Genomic DNA, 16,811 nt, shown 5'->3' on the forward strand with positions numbered 1-16,811 from the left:
AGTCTCCCATCACACCAGCCCCACACTGTAGTCTCCCATCACACCAGCCCCACACTGTAGTCTCCCCATTGCCTCCTCACCCCCTCTCCTCTGCTCCCCCTTCTCCTCTCCTTCACTTTCCCTCCTCTGCTCCTGCTCTTCCTTATTCTCTCCTCCTCCTCCTTTCCTCAGCTCCCCCACCACCTTCTCATCTACTCTCCATCCTCCGATCCCCCTCCTCTCCTCTGCTTCCCCTCCTCCTCCGCTTCCTCTATTCTGCTCCCTCTCCTCTTCCGCTCCTTTGCCCCCTCTCCTCTTCCACTCCTCTGCTCCTTCTTCCCTTATCCCCCTCCTCTCCCCTGTTCTCTCTTTCCCCTCTATCTCTCTCCTCCTCACCAATTTCCCCACAACTCCCTCTCTCTCTCCCTCTTCCCCTCTCTCTCTCTCCCTCTCTCCCCCCCTCTCTCTCCCCCTCTCTCTCTCCCCCCTCTCTCTCCCCCTCCCCCCCTCTCTCCCCCCCCCTCTCTCTCCCCCTCCCCCCCTCTCTCCCCCCCTCTCTCCCTCTCTCTCTTTCTCCCCCCCTCTCTTCTCTTCCTGCACCCCAGCACGAGGTCACCGGCAGTCTGAAAGAGAGATAGAGAAGTGTGGGGAAATTGGTGAGCAGGAGAGAGATAGAGGGGAAAGAGAGAGCAGGGGAGAGGAAGATAGGGGTTGTGGAGGAGGGGGAAGTGGAGGAGAGGAGGGGGATCAGAGAAGAAGGAGCTGAGGAGGAGTGGAGGTGAGGAGGAGGGGGGGCAGAGGAGGATGGGGAGCAGAGTAGAGGAAGAGTTAGAAGGGAGAGCAGAAGAGCAGTGGAGGGGGAGAGAGGGTGCGGAGGAGGGAAGCATAGGAAAGGAGGAGGGAAGCAGAGGAGGGGAATCGGAAGAGAAGGAGGTGGTAAGGGAGCGAGGATTCAGTATGAAATCCCGACGCCGGAATCCCGGCGTTCAAAATCCCGACAAGGGGGGGACGTGGATCGTCCCCCCTTGCGGGCTCGCTGCGCTTGCCACGGTGGTAAGGGATCGAATATATACACACATATACGTATACACACACACAGATGGCGCCATCAATTTTATTTTAAACAAACAAAATAACAGAAGGGGGGACATTATGATGTTACCGTGTACCTATAACATATTTAAAAAGTATCCCTTAACCCAGTGGTGTCAAAGTCACGGCCCTACAGCTGTTGTGGAAGTACACATCCCTACATGCCCTGCCACAGATTTTATATAATGGATCGCTAAAATCTGTGGTAGGGCATGCTGGGAAGTGTAGTTCCACAACAGCTGGAGGGCCATGAGTTTGACACCACTGCTAAACCCCTTAATGCCCATTACATGTAATCACAACCCACCACCTAGCATCATGCCACACCTCTTCCCTTAGCCCAAAGCAGATTAATCTTGCACCTCCTCTCCCCTCCCTCGCTCCCCCCCCAAGACATACTCTTCGCCAGTCGTGACCGAAGAGTGCACTCACATAGAATCGGTCGCAGGTGGGGGTACTGCAGCATCTGTCGGATAGGGCACCTCTCTCCTCCTCAGCGTCGTTCCTAGCAGCGTTGGGCTGTGTTCTCTGCCGCAGCGCCCTGGGTGCGGAGTTGGGGCAGCTGTCTCCCCGCCTGTATCCTTCCCGTCTATGTTGGGCGGTGTCCTGAGCAACGTCCTGGGGGTCCTCAGTGGCAGCAAGGTTTTTTTTTTTTTTAAATTCAGTAGTTTTTTATTGAGTTTTTGAGTACCAAAAAAAAACATTAAACACACCCCTCCAAGTATTACATAGCTGTTGCTTATAACAAGTAAAAACACGTAGTTAGGCATAAACATCTTGGTGGCAATTATAAGAGGATATTAGAAACAGGATGTCTTATTCAAACACATTTCTTTGGAGTAATACAGGATATGTAGATACCCGAGGGCGCCTACTCGGGTACCGTTTGTAAGAACATAGCGGAGCAAGCAAAGAAATGTTCACATTTAAACATTGACATGAAAGGAGCAAAATCACCATGTACTAATATGATTTACAGTCAAATTAATGCCAGTAGCAACTTCAATAGCTAAATATTACTGTCTAGTATTATTCTAACAAGTCAAAATAAACCTCCCCCCTTCAAATGACCAAATCAAACCTCCCATGAAACCCCCCACCCTGTACTACCTAGCCCCAACTGAGGTGTACCTGGATCCCTAAACTGTTCCCCCCCAACTACTAACTACCCACCTTATACTAACTATCTATTCCCGACCCCTTACCTATGCCCACCCATTGGTAATTAGCACCCCCCCCCAAATAATATCAGGATATGAATAACAGGATCTGCTGAGGGCTATGCATATATTTAGTGCCCCAAACCCAGCCTTAATAGACTAGCCATTCCCCTGAGTGCATCAATATATTGCATTTAGCATGAAGAACATTTGATGCCATAAGAAGTAGTGCTACAAATGAAAAGTTGTGTACTGTACCCAAACAATGTAATACCAATCACGCTCTGAGAAAACATAAGGATTGTCAATACTATATGTGGTATACAGAATCACAGCAGTAAAATTTTCAATATTAGCAGGATAAAGGTACAACATTGAATTGTAGTTCACATAGGAGATCAACAAAATATCAGCAAAGTATGGGAAGACCGCGTGTGTACTGATGTTGTACGAGAGCTTAGTCTGGCCAGTCCACGGAGCCATAATAAACTAAAAAGGTGATAAGAAACTCGTTTTCAGCATCTCGCAAGGAAAGCATATAACATCCAGGGTCACTATCCTTAATGTGTGGCAGTCCCGAGCAAAGATCAGCAAACAGGAAATAGCAGGACATGGTTTTAAAGGAGCTACCATTAGCTAGAGTAGAGTCCTGTGTGTACAAGTCCCGGACAAATAAAGAAACATGAGCCATAGGGTTTTCAGCGTCACAGGATGCATGTATAGCGGCCGCAGGCACATCAGTACGGGCAGCCTTCGTAGAGGAGTCGGACATAATAACACACTGTGTATCAGATGGATTAGATTAAACATCCCATCACCTTACATGTCCTTCTCCAGCGTGTGTCACTTAAACATATAAACATTTCCTTAATATAATACCTGAAATAATGACTCGGAGACTTAGGTTTGGCAGAACTTGTTAACTGATTTATTTTTGTAGAATTTTTGATTATTTATTTTTATTATTTTATTAATTTATTAATTAATGGTGGCCAAGAAAGAACGGCTACTAACTAAACTCCACCCAACTACCCACGTAACAGGCCTAACTCATAACAAGCGGTATCCAACTCAACCTCGCCCCCTTTACTACCCACCCCTCCGGGTGAGGTTGCTGACCCCGACACGGGTGTTACAGCAACATGCCTAAATGAATGAGAGGTGAGTGCACCGAAAACAAGCCATGTACGTAAACTCAATAACTGATATCTAACTAATTTATTGAAAAACTGCCGTTCTTTCCCGCCTATCAGCTAACGCGCTTAAACAACCACTATCCCCCACCCAAACCCAAAAAAGGGGAGGGCGGGCGGGAAATTCTGCAGGAAGAAGAGGAAGCCTCCTCCCCTTCCTGCCCCTATGATCCTTCTTCCTCTGACCAAACCTCCCTTTCCCATAGGGTCCCCGAGTCACCTGCTCTCTGACACGCAGCTGAGGGATGTTTAACCCTCTACATGCCTATGCAGGCACTCCGTTATTCTAAACATCCCATCACCTTACATGTCCTTCTCCAGCGTGTGTCACTTAAACATATAAACATTTCCTTAATATAATACCTGAAATAATGACTCGGAGACTTAGGTTTGGCAGAACTTGTTAACTGATTTATTTTTGTAGAATTTTTGATTATTTATTTTTATTATTTTATTAATTTATTAATTAATGGTGGCCAAGAAAGAACGGCTACTAACTAAACTCCACCCAACTACCCACGTAACAGGCCTAACTCATAACAAGCGGTATCCAACTCAACCTCGCCCCCTTTACTACCCACCCCTCCGGGTGAGGTTGCTGAACCCGACACGGGTGTTACAGCAACATGCCTAAATGAATGAGAGGTGAGTGCACCGAAAACAAGCCGAGTACGTAAACTCAATAACTGATATCTAACTAATTTATTGAAAAACTGCCGTTCTTTCCCGCCAGAGCGGGGTACCAAAGGAACCCCGCACCGCCACCATCTAGACTATTGACTCAATACCTATCAACAGATCCTCCAAGAACATAAAGAGTCCCTCATCAACCAGATGAACCCCATCAGGCCGGAAAAGGTGTTTATGTCCAAACCTGATCCTATCATGAGCAACCACTGCCCCTCCGGAAGCTAACACCCATCTAGCTATTGCCGCATTAAGCTTCTTCCTGGATTCATCAATTGCCTTAGGATTATTAACCCCCCTCCAACATTGCCGGGGAACGATAAATGACCACACGATGGTGCATGTGGGCCAGGCCGATCTAATGGCCGCCAGATCCTCTAAAATCCAGTTGCGCAGCTCTAACTGAGGTATTTTCCCTAGATCATTGCCTCCCAAGTGAAGCACTAGTACTGATGGTAAACCGTACTTGCGTGCGTAATGCCACAGTGAATTCCTAAGGGCCCTCCAGGACATACCCCGTACCCCTAACCACCTAATTAATCCGATGGCGGCAGAGGGGGGACCCTTACCTGTGCTAGCTAGCCTAACAGCCCAGTAGACGAATGAGTGGAAAAAGTGTTACTGAGGACAAGGGAAAAGCAAAACTGTTAAATGAGTTCTTCTCATCAGTATTTACTAAGGGAGAGCAGACTGTGGAACGAACATTTACCACAAACGGGACAAATAAGCCAGATCTCATTGTGGATTTCACGCCGAAGGAAATAATACTGAGGCTAAGCAAACTCAAAACAAATAAGTCACCAGGGCCAGATGGGATTCATCCGAGGGTATTAATGGAATTAAGGGATAAACTAGCTACCCCCCTACATTATATCTTTAGCAAGTCACTATCGTCAGGTATAGTACCAAAAGATTGGAGAATAGCAGAGGTAGTGCCAATATTCAAAAAAGGAAAAAAGGAAGATCCCGCTAATTACAGACCCGTTAGTTTAACATCAATTGTGGGTAAACTATTTGAAGGATTTTTAAGGGATGGTATCCAGGAATATTTAGATCATCACCGTCTACTCAGTACTAACCAACATGGGTTCGTGAAAAATCGTTCATGCCAAACTAATCTACTAGGGTTCTATGAAGAGGTTAGCAAAAACCTCGATAATGGAAATGCTGTAGATGTGATTTTCCTAGATTTCGCTAAAGCATTTGATACTGTCCCACACAAGAGATTGATTAATAAAATGGAGAACCTAGGATTGGGTGAAAATATCTGCAGATGGGTAGGGAATTGGCTATGTAATAGAGAACAAAGAGTGGTTGTGAATGGTGCCGTATCAGATATGATACCGGTACTAAGTGGAGTGCCCCAGGGCTCGGTTTTGGGGCCCATTTTGTTTAACATTTTTATTAACGATATTGGGATAGGGTTACTCAGCAATGTATCCATCTTTGCGGACGATACAAAACTTAGCAAAGTCATCAAATCACCAGAAGATGTCACCATGCTTCAAAATGATCTTGCAATTCTAGATGAGTGGGCTAAAAAATGGAAGATGAGGTTCAATGTAGATAAATGTAAGGTTATGCACCTTGGGAGACACAACCAGTGTGCAAGTTACAACCTTAGCGGAGAGGAACTGGGTAATTCCATACTTGAAAAGGATCTAGGAGTCCAAATAGACAGCAATCTAGGATGTAGTGCCCATTGTAATGTAGCTACAAAAAAGGCCAACAAAATTCTGGCATGTATTAAGAGGGGAATGGAAACTAGGGACTCAAGGGTAATTATGCCACTATATAAAGCATTGGTGAGACCTCACCTAGAGTATGGAGTACAGTTCTGGGCCCCACACTATAAAAAGGACATCATAGAATTAGAAAAAGTCCAAAGGCGAGCAACAAAGCTTATTAGGGGAATGGAGAATTTAAGCTACGGGGAGAGATTAAGCAATTTGGGACTATTTACATTAGAAAAGAGACGTTTAAGGGGGGACATGCTCAACATGTACAAGTATATCAAGGGCCAATATAAGGAACTGTCACAAACCCTATTTTCTACTAGAAAGGAATCTAGGACGCGAGGGCATGAGTATAGATTAGAAGAAAAAAGATTTCATTCAGCTAGTAGAAAGAATTTCTTTACGGTCAGAACAGTCAAACTCTGGAACTCTCTTCCCAGAGAGGTGGTAATGGCTGGCTCATTAAATGCGTTCAAGGCAAAGTTGGACAAACATTTACTGGAGAAAAACATCCATGGGTACAAATAAGAAATATAATTCGTCTGTAAAATACCAGAACCTACCAAATCAGCAATGGATATCTATACCAGGTTGAACTAGATGGACGCAAGTCTTTTTTCAGCCTTACCTACTATGTAACTATGTAACTATGAGTGACCGACTACCCACACCTGGAGTCTATCCATTCCCAGACCTAAGGGAAGAGATGCAAGAGAAATGAAATGGGGGTTAGAATGGACTGTTAAATTGGGAGCCCCTTTACATATTTATGAGGATCTGCCAAAAAGAAAAAACAAATTTGGTATGACTATTCGAGGCACTTTCAAACAGTGCCTAAGACATGCTCCAATCACGATTGGAGCCATACCAGGACACAAAAGGAAAGAGACAAACAGGGGGAAGGGCCGGGTCTTGGAAAGGAAAGGGATGAAAGGTGTACTCGGCCGGAGAAAAAACGACTAGACCTGCTGAGGGACTTTTAATTAGACTATAGCCAAATTAATAAGCACCAAATTCAGTCCGTCAGATCAGGCAAAAAGCGGGAAAACTCCGGACGCTGGCCCAATAGCAGAGCGTAGTTAAGCCCCGAGTAGGGAGGACATAGGGAAGGGTAAACAAATGACCATCCATCAACACGACAGTCACAAACAGACAACTCAGAAAGACTTATGATAGCAGATGTGGCCTGATATACTTCTTGTAGCTCGCTGAGCGCCATCTCCCTAGGGATTTTATGTCCTCAACCGACCAGCCGGCTTCAGCTGCCGCAGTAGCGGCACCTATTCTAAAGGAATGCGTCCCGAAATCTCGCGGTGACAGGCCCAATCGAGACAGGCAACGCCCCAGCATCCATCGGAACTGGTACAACGTCAGAGGCGAACCATCATAGTGCAGGAGCCAGGATCGCCCTGAGGAAGGTCTCACCAGCATATACAATGTGCCCAATGACACAGGGCACACTGACTCAGGGACAACAGGGCCCATGGAGGACCACCTACCTCTAGCCGACTGATCGGTCTTGGACCTTCTAATCCTAAACCATAATGCCCCTCGCTCTAAGCGTATGTCGGACAGAAGGAGGGTCGCGTCCCTAGTCTTCGAGGGGGAAACCAGCTCGGATACCCTAAAAGCGCCGTGGTAAGCCATAGAAAAAGCTAGCCTAAACAGGAGCGCCTCGAACGCAGAGCTAGCGCAATGCCCCACCTTTTCTAGCAGATCACGAAGAAGAGGGGCATTAATTGGTCGGCGACAGTCTGGAGGGGCTGGCACCTTCCGTGCCCAGCCCTTCATGGCCTTAGTGACTAGAAAACCCTTAGTAAAATCCGGCCGCCCTTTGACCCTAGCAAAGAAAGATATGCCCGCCAAGTACCGAGCCGCCACCGCCCTAGATTTTCCTGAGCTATATAAAAACCAAACGAAAAACAGCAATCGCTGCTGACCCCGCCTACCTGGCTGCGCGCCCCCTCCTGAAAACGATTCCCATTCTGCCCATGCCTGCCGATAGCTTCGCAGAGTACTGGGTGCCAATGAGGACTCCGCTAGCCCCTCCAGTCGGGCTCGATCACCTGCCAAACGTAAGAGGGGCAGGGTGTGCCCAACAAATCAGCGTTAGGAGCAAGATCGCGGAAACGCTGCCATTGAAAACGCGAAAGCGCGTCAGCTATCTCGTTATCAACGCCGGGAACATGCTGGGCTCTAAACATTATGTTGTGACGCAGGCATTGGAGGGAAAGCTGCGCCAGGATTCTTAACACTAACAGGGATTTGGCCTTCTGATGATTAATGGCGTGAACAGCGCTGAAATTGTCGCACCAGAAGAGCAGGCTCCTGTTCGCCAGGCGCGGTCCCCAGATCTCTATGGCAACCATTATGGGAAAAAGTTCTAGCAGCAATAGGTCCCGGGTGAGGCCCTCGCGGGCCCACCCCCGAGGCCAAATCTCCGCGCACCAATGCCCATCTAAGAAACAGCCAAAGCCATCCGCTCCGGCTGCATCTGTGTACAACTGAAGCTCTGAGTTTACCACGGTCGGGGCCAGCCAAATCCGCACCCCGTTGAAATCTTCTAAGAACGAGGCCCATACCCTCAAGTCCCGCCGAATTTCGGCAGACAGGCGGACTAGATGGTGCGGTTTGCTCACCCCGGCCGTGGCCCTCTCGAGCTTCCTGCAAAAAAGCCTGCCCATGGGGATGACCTTGCAAGCGAAGTTGAGCTGTCCCAAAACTGACTGCGCCTGCCTCAGAGGGATCTTAGACCTACTCCCGCATTGCAAAATGGCCTCGCTGAGCCTGGCTACCTTGTCGGCCGGCAGGCTACAGCATCCCTTTTCAGTATCTATCAAGATACCAAGAAATGACAGACAAGTACAGGGGCCCTCGGTCTTGTCCTCTGCGATGGGGACCCCGAAATGCCCGAAAATCGTTTGAATCCTAGCCAGAGTGCGGGCGCAGTGATCGGAGCCAGCCGGCCCGATGCACAGAAAGTCATCAACACACCAGTGCAGAAAGGTACTGAACTTCTCAAAAAATGCACAAGAAACAGAGCACCCCATCGGCAAGCATCTGTCGATGAAATACTCCTCTCCTATGCGGAAGCCCATGTACCTAAATGAACTGGGGTGCAGGGGAAGAAGCCTAAAAGCCGACTCAACATCTATCTTAGCCATGAGTGCCCCCTGTCCAAACGACCGCACCATTGCCAGGGCATCGTCAAATGACTGGTAAGTCACCGAACAATATTCCTCTGGGATGGCGTCGTTGACAGAAAAACCCGCTGGGTAAGACAGATGCTGTATAAGGCGATACTTCCCCGGGGCCTTCTTAGGGACCACGCCAACTGGGGAAATAACCAAGTTATCTAAAGGGGGGTGAGAAAAAGGGCCTACCATGCGTCCTAACTGAATCTCCTTATCCACTTTTTCCCTCAAAACTTCTGGGAGTGAACGAGCGGATTGGAGGTTACGATATGACCCGCCCTTAACTTCCTTTTTAACTGGCAAAACAAAACCTGCTTTAAAACGTTCAAACAGAAACAAGGCAGCTTCCCTATCCGGGTAGCGCTGTAACCAATCGGCCATGGCATCCACGTTCACAGGCGAACGCGCCTTACCTAGGATTCCCGCCTGCTGCTGCTCTGGGTGTAGCGGCCGCCGCCCCTTTATTGGGGCGGGGGCCCCGAAAGCAGTTGGAGGCTGGGTGGTTTCCCGAACAATTAATGCATATGTGTCGAAAACGACAGCGTTGGCCCATCTGACAGGAGGAGTTATTAAATGCAAAGCATTTCCCTTTTGATGTGCCTACCGCTACGGGCCTATTCGTTGCGACAAAGCTGCGCGCCGGAAGGGTCTCCTGCATCGGTCGCTGCGAGGCTAGTGAGGCCGCGGCGGGAGCCGGGGTGGCGGAGGCAGCCTCCACCGCCCCCGACCCCATGCGCGTGAGCCCCATCCATATTTCTACGTCCTTGCACCCTAGGTCAAGTATGAATAGGCAGTCCTGCTTGCGCCGGAACTGCTCATCATACGTTCGCCAGGCCGTGCCCCCGTACGTACGCTGCATTTCGTGTACCATATGTATATACCTAATCACGTTCATGTGTTCGTCCGGCCGATCCTCCAAGTAACAGGCCGCGAACACACAAAACCCCGCCAGCCAGTTGTCATAAGACCTATAGGCCTCGGACCCAATGCCGCCCTTGTCTTTGGCTGCTTTGAACGCTTTCTTAGAGTCCTCAGTCAGACTGAACACGTCAACGTAATCACCCCTCTCTATCTTCTTCCTGCAACTCTCGCGCAAACCTCTGCACACTGCCTTATAATCGCAGTGCACCACCGCTGGCAAGTTCCTTCTCTTCCTGCGGATAACTTCCTGCGCTTAGACTGCTGCGCCCTCTTCCCTGCCTCCTTCTTGGCGTATCTAGCTGCACGCTTGCGCGCCCTAGCTGAGCTCCCCACATCAGACCCACCCGCTGAGGAGGAGGAGGAGGAAAAATGGTTGCTCCCAGACCCGCTAGAGGAAGTGCCCTGCGCAGACCCTACGTCATCCTCAAACGAGGCCTCACCTGAGGAGTCCGGCTGTGCAGCCCACGTATCAGCGTCATCCGCATCATCACTGGTGTTGCCGGCGTCAGCCTCTTCTTCCAAAGGTAAGTCGTCGAGGTAGGGTTCAGGGGACCTATGCCTTGGCCTACCAGACCTCCTGCGCCCCGCGGCCCGTTGCGCCTGGCTAGATGTAGAGGGCCGGCCTTCTATGGCCGCTACTGCCGACCCCACTTCCCTGACGGCCTGCATAAACTGGGAGCAGCCTGGTAAGGGCTCTGCCCGTGGCCTTGCTCCCCTACCCCTCCTAACCCTGGGCTCCCTATTCCCGGAGGCGAGGCTATCGGCCAGGGGACCCAGGGCGCTGGCCATGGAGGTGAGGGCAGAGGACAACATGGCTGGATCAAAGGCAGCGGCCGGGGTTGCCCGTGTGTGGCCCCTACCTGGGCCCTCTGCAGAGCCCGAGCGACCGGCACGGCCTGCATCCCCCCGCCACCATGCCGCGACCCCCCCGTCATCCTCTAGCTCTCTCCTGCTCATCCCAGCCCGGCCACCCCGCAGCATCCCACTGCCTTCCTCAGCTTCATCCTGCAGCCGCCCAGCGTGACTGGATGAGCCACGCTGCCTGACACTTTGCCGCCTCTGGCTGGCAGCAGCGTGACTCCCGTTTGAGTCCCTATCGTCAGACCTTTCTGACGGAGCATGCCTCCCCCCCCGCTGCGGCCTGCCGCGGTGTGTGCGGGCGTCGGAAGCCCTGCTCGGCGCTGGGGACAGCGATGCTGTCCGCACCGCACCCTCGCCGGTTCCGGCCGCGCCACCATGCCTCTGTGCCCCGCGTGACGCGCCGGACCTGGAGCCCCGGCCGGCGCGTCGCGATGACGCGGTCCCCCCACGCTGCGCCCGGCCAGCCCGCCCCCCAGCAGGCCGCGGCGAAGCCCGCGCACCCGGATCAGGCGCAATGCCTCTACCGGTGCGCGTCACTCCCCGCGACGAGCAGCGGGCGGCGCCGGAGGCTGCGGGGAGAGGGGGGCAGCATCACCAGCCTCGCCGCCATCATCCCCTGAGAAACGAGCAGGGCGGCGGGCAGAGCGCCGGGGCCTCGCAGCTGCGGCGGAAGCCATGCCAGCGTTTAGAAATAAGGTACCTGACTCTAGACCTGACACGCTGGGAGCTCAGGGACCCACGACCTATCCCTAGAAATTCTGCAGGAAGAAGAGGAAGCCTCCTCCCCTTCCTGCCCCTATGATCCTTCTTCCTCTGACCAAACCTCCCTTTCCCATAGGGTCCCCGAGTCACCTGCTCTCTGACACGCAGCTGAGGGATGTTTAACCCTCTACATGCCTATGCAGGCACTCCGTTATTCATATGTCTGTCCGCCGAGGAGCAGATAAGTAGAGAAGCAGGAGACATGAGACTTTCAGTGTCACAGCATATATTCAGGGTGTCTTCAGACTTGTCGTCCAATGCATCTTCAATGTAGGGGCTGGGAACAGTGTCCCACTGTATAACAGACAGTCTGGCTATAAGCCTATCAGCAGAAGATGCAATAGCCTGCAGGGCACAGTTCAGTAACGCTTCCATCTTGAGGTTAGCAAAGAAGCAACCAGTATTATGGAGACAGTGTCCAATTGTACTTAGCGCTGAGGAGATAGGGTAGTCGAATCAAAGAATCAAATGATCTGCTGGAGATCCAAGATGACGGGGCCAGGAGGATGTACAGAGGCGGCCACAGCCCAGGGAGTATGCGGGCAGGACAAGGCTGGCACCCCCTGCGCGGACAGCGGCAGCGTGTCCCTGACGGGAACGCTTCCCGCATACACCGCTCACCTCTACAGGGAGTAGCCACCGGCCTCCGCAGCACCCGGGGAGTAGACGGATGCAACCCACAGGAGTCTCAAGCCGCCGAGCAGAGTGGCTAAAATGGCGCCGGGTCTCAGTCTCTCCAGTGACAGGAGGAAATAGGCCAGGAGTCCTCGCGCCGCCAAATCAAGCCGGCCAGCTGGGTCCAGGGGTATCAGGAGGGCACCAGAGGTCGAAGCAGGCAGGGTAGGCAAGCCCAAATCTCCGCAGATAGGATATAGAAACAGGATTTTTACGGAGCTCGGCTTCCCCACGTCCACCCGCTAGCTCAGTCAGGCCACGCCTGGCAGCAAGGTTTTAGTAGCATCCTGAAGGGGAGGGAAGAGGAGGAAAACATCCATATTTAAAAAAAAAAAATGCTGGTCTACAACAGTATGTAAAAATAGCGGCATAGTGAGTTTAGGAGAATCCTGTTCAAAAACTTGCAAAGAGATGGTGCCAGTGTGCACGCTCAGAGAGCAGATAAAGGGCGGGAAGGGGATTAAAAATAGGTCCTGGCATTTAAAGTACACAGGCCCACCTTGGTGTCAATAGTGTCAACACATTTGTGCGCGAGCGCTCAGGAAAAGAGGGTGTGGACACTCAAAATTGGCCTTGTGTAGTGTTCCACACCATATACCACTTCTACACATTCTGCAACAAAATAATAGACCCCATTATACTTGCCCCTTACACATTATGCCAAACGTATTGAGCCAAAATTCACATAATGCCACGCGGATTGAGCCAAAATTCACATAATGCCACGCGGATTATTCTTTATTCCCAGCGGTGGCAGGCGGCATTTCAAGGAAAAAAAACCTAACCCCATTGCACCTACCCCACACTGTCCCCCATCGCAGCAGCCCCACACTGTCCCCATCGCACCAGCCCCACACTGTAGTCTCCCATCACACCAGCCCCACACTGTCCCCATCACACCAGCCCCACACTGTAGTCTCCCCATTGCACCTGCTCCACACTGTAGTCTCCCCATTGCTCCAGCCCGCACTGTAGTCTCCCCATTGCAACAGCCCCACACTGTCACCATCGCACCAGCCCCACACTGTCTTTCATCACAACAGCCCCTTAAATTGTAAGCCATCAAAATGTCACCCTTATACTGTATGTAGAAATGGAGGAGGGCGGCTGGTGCAGCAGTAAACGGGAGGCCGAGGCAGCAGCGTGGGAGGGTGGAGGAAGGAGAGGCAGTCAGGACATGGTGGCAGCGGGGGTAGCCGGCGACATCATGCAGCAGTCTGACTGTACTCACCACCAGACGGTCCACACCAGGGCAGCGCTGCAGGGCTGACCAGTCTCCTCCTGTGGTCCAGGCGGCGCAGCTCCCGGAAGTACGCGTCCACTGTCCTGTGATCTGGAAGACGGGGCAGCTGGGAGGCGGCACACGCGGATTGGCTCCTCTGTCAATCACAGGTCATGTGTACATGTGTCCAATCCTCACAGACAAGGGCGGGCATACAGCCTATCTAGCAGGCAGCCCAGCCCTAGAAACAGAATGTATTCCTAAATCACTCACCAAGGTAACCCATTGTACTAACCTAGTGCACGCACTACTCGATTTGTCATACACTGTTCCCAAATCATAGTTTGATAAGCCGCGTGGTCGCATTGTCCCATTTGGGATGCTGCACCTTAGAAGGGACTAGGGTTGCACTGGCCTCTAGGGGTACAGAGGGAACCCCGCAGTGGACCCACCTCATCCTCTAGGGACCCTTATTCATACTGTGCAGCTGAATTATACATATGTTACATTATATGGCACAACACCGTGACGTTCAGTGTGCACGCAGGTGTGATACATCCAGAGGCGGAACTACCATTGGTGCAGCAGGTGCATTGCACCGGGGCCCCTGACAACTAAGGGGCCCACTGCTGCTCAAACCAGCAATGAAGTATTGTGAACTTTGGTTGGGGTGGAGGAGGGGGGCCCTAAACTATATATTTGCACCTGAGCCCACAACCCACAAGTTCCGCCACTGGATACATCGGAGCGGCCCATCGCTTTATAAGGATTGTTGCGTTGTGTACCCAGCTTTAGAGAATAACTATAGAATTGTGCTAGATAATTAGTAGTCAATAAATAATATAAAGACCCCAGCAATTGTAACGCAGGTAATGAACTATACCTGTGTGCGCTTAGTAAGGTGCGCTAGTTAATCCACTAAGCTTCCAGATGCATCGGGCAGGTAAGCGATGTCAGGAGGCTGATTCTAATCGTGTAGTTGGGGTAGAGATTGTAGTATGTATTCCCACACACACGTGCGCAAACATACGTTGCTAAGGTTGGCGATCGATGGGCTGCATTATTATTATCATCCTTTATTTATATGCTGCACCAAGGGATCCAAAGCTACCAATACAAAGTACATTACAAATAGGCAAAACATCGATGGTTTGTGATGCTAGAGAGCTGCTGTTGGTAGATGCGGCCCATTGGGGGCAGTGCTAAGCTAAGGACTCTGCAAAAGATGGCAGAGAACCATCAGCCATCGATGGTTAACAACCAAATACATATTACTTTTTACGATTAGAGGAATGGAAGGAGAAACAAGGGGAAGACACTAGTTAGTCAAAAATGGTGGGGGAAGTAGGTGTTCTTCCCTACAGAAGGGACAACCATCAATTGGTGCAAACCATCGATGGTTCACTGTTTATAATTCCATACCATCAAGGTTTTTCACTGATCACACCATTGATAATTACCCCCGTGGGTGGCCATCCATTTGTCATATAGACAAGGATTATATATATACTAGGTGATTCATCGCGCCCTACGGGCGCTCATCACACCGTCGTAAGGGGCTGCGCCCCCTTAATTTGTGAACATTTGTATATGAGAAAGATGGTTAGAATTGTATGAAAGATGGCCTGCATTGCAACTTGAGTTATAGGTGAAATGTGTTAAATAGAGAGCATGTGATGTGGAAGGGGGTGTGTCTTGTTTTGTTTAATTAAAAAGCGGTTACAGAGTAAGATGTACATTGATAGTGTGGATGGTACAGTGACATTTGTGCATACCTCCCAACTTTTCATGTGAAGAAATAGGGACACTCGCGCGGCCAAGCCGCGCGAGCGCCCGAAAAGGGGGCGTGGCGTATGCAAATGAGGGCGCGGCTTATGCTAATTAGCCGCGACCTCATTTTCATACGAGAATAGACGCTGTGCGCATGCGCACAGCGTCTATTCTACTACATTGGGGGGTCTCCCAACTGCCACCCCCCGCAGCGGGACAATGCCTGCCGCGGGTGGGACGTCGGGACAGGACCCGAAAATCGGGACTGTCCCGACGGAATCGTGACAGTTGGGAGGTATGTTTGTGGGTGTGTGTGTGTGTGGGGGGGGGGGGGCTGTGTGTGCATGTTGTTTAGGTGTGTGTGTTCAATAGTATAGTAGGGTGTTTCTGAGTCAGCGGCTCCCCACTGGCGGAGGTCACGACACAGGAAAACAGGAGGCTGGGTAGTGATCGGGGGGTCCGTGAATTGCGGGAGGGGGGGGGGGCACGGGGCGCGATAATTCACCTAGTTGGTTATATATTCGTGTAGAAGGATGGTAGGATGTTGCTGTCATTCAGAATGCATTTACATAAACAGTAATAGTAGCAGGTAAAGGTCTGACTTAAAACACCTACAGTGAAACAGAACAGGTGTTATATATTATACAAAGAATTGGTTGATGATGTGTAGGTGGACGTGCACATAGTTCATAGTTGTCACTGGAAAAAAATTGCTACAAGAAAAAATCAACACAGAAAGTTCAACACATGTGGCACTTCATCGGTGTCCATGTCGACACATGAGAATGAATATGAAAACATTCAAAAAAAAGAAAAATAAATCTTCAAAAACTCATGTCAACCTTTTTCATTGTCGACCATAGCCGTGCCAGTGTTTTGCATGTGCCATTTAATCCTGGGGTTGCCGTGAATCGCGCGCGGGGGTGGGGGGGGAGGGAGGAGGTGAGGGGTGTCCGCGAATCACGGGAGGAGGGGTCGTGGGTGGATGCCGAGAATTGCGGGAGGGGGGGACGCGGGGGGGGGGGGGGGTGTGGGTGCCGCGAATCGTGGCACCATGAACCGTGGGAGGGGGGGCCCGGGGGGTTGTCGCGAATCGTGGGAGGGGGGATCGTGGGAGTCACCGGGTGTGCTGCGAATCGCCACTAGAAAAAATCAGCACAGAAAGGTCAACACATGTAAATGTTGACATAAGTGTGGCACTTCATTGGTGTCCATGTCGACACATGAGAATGAATATGAAAACATTGAAAAAGTGAAAAATAAATCTTGTCAACCTTTTTCATTGTCGACCATAGCCATGTCAGTGTTTTGCATGTGCCATTTAATCGTGGGGATGCCGTGAATGGGGGGGGGGGGGGGGGGGAGGTGCATACCCAACATGACCCTCTCCAGGAGGGACACATTGCTCTGTTTCTGGACTTTCTTCTTAATTTATGGATTACCATCACCTGTGCTTAAACACCTTTCTTGTCAAGTACCCTGTTTAAAATGACAGGTGATGACAATCATAAATTAAGATGGAAGTCCACAAACAGAGCATTCTGTCCCTCCTGGAGAGG

General features: G+C 50.7%; 1 long non-coding RNA gene across 1 annotated transcript in view; it reads right to left on the bottom strand.

Annotated features, from left to right (window-relative positions):
- Positions 1 to 16,811, bottom strand: part of LOC146053718 (uncharacterized) — a 45,226-nt gene that overhangs the window by 4,306 nt on the left and 24,109 nt on the right. Inside the window, exon 5 of the long non-coding RNA XR_014467754.1 lies at positions 13,492 to 13,705. This is a non-coding gene — a long non-coding RNA (uncharacterized LOC146053718). The remainder of the gene's footprint in view (positions 1 to 13,491; positions 13,706 to 16,811) is intronic.

Source organism: Crinia signifera, unplaced genomic scaffold (assembly GCF_055691185.1).
Source record: "Crinia signifera unplaced genomic scaffold, ASM5569118v1 HAP2_SCAFFOLD_174, whole genome shotgun sequence".
NCBI lineage: Eukaryota > Metazoa > Chordata > Amphibia > Anura > Myobatrachidae > Crinia > Crinia signifera.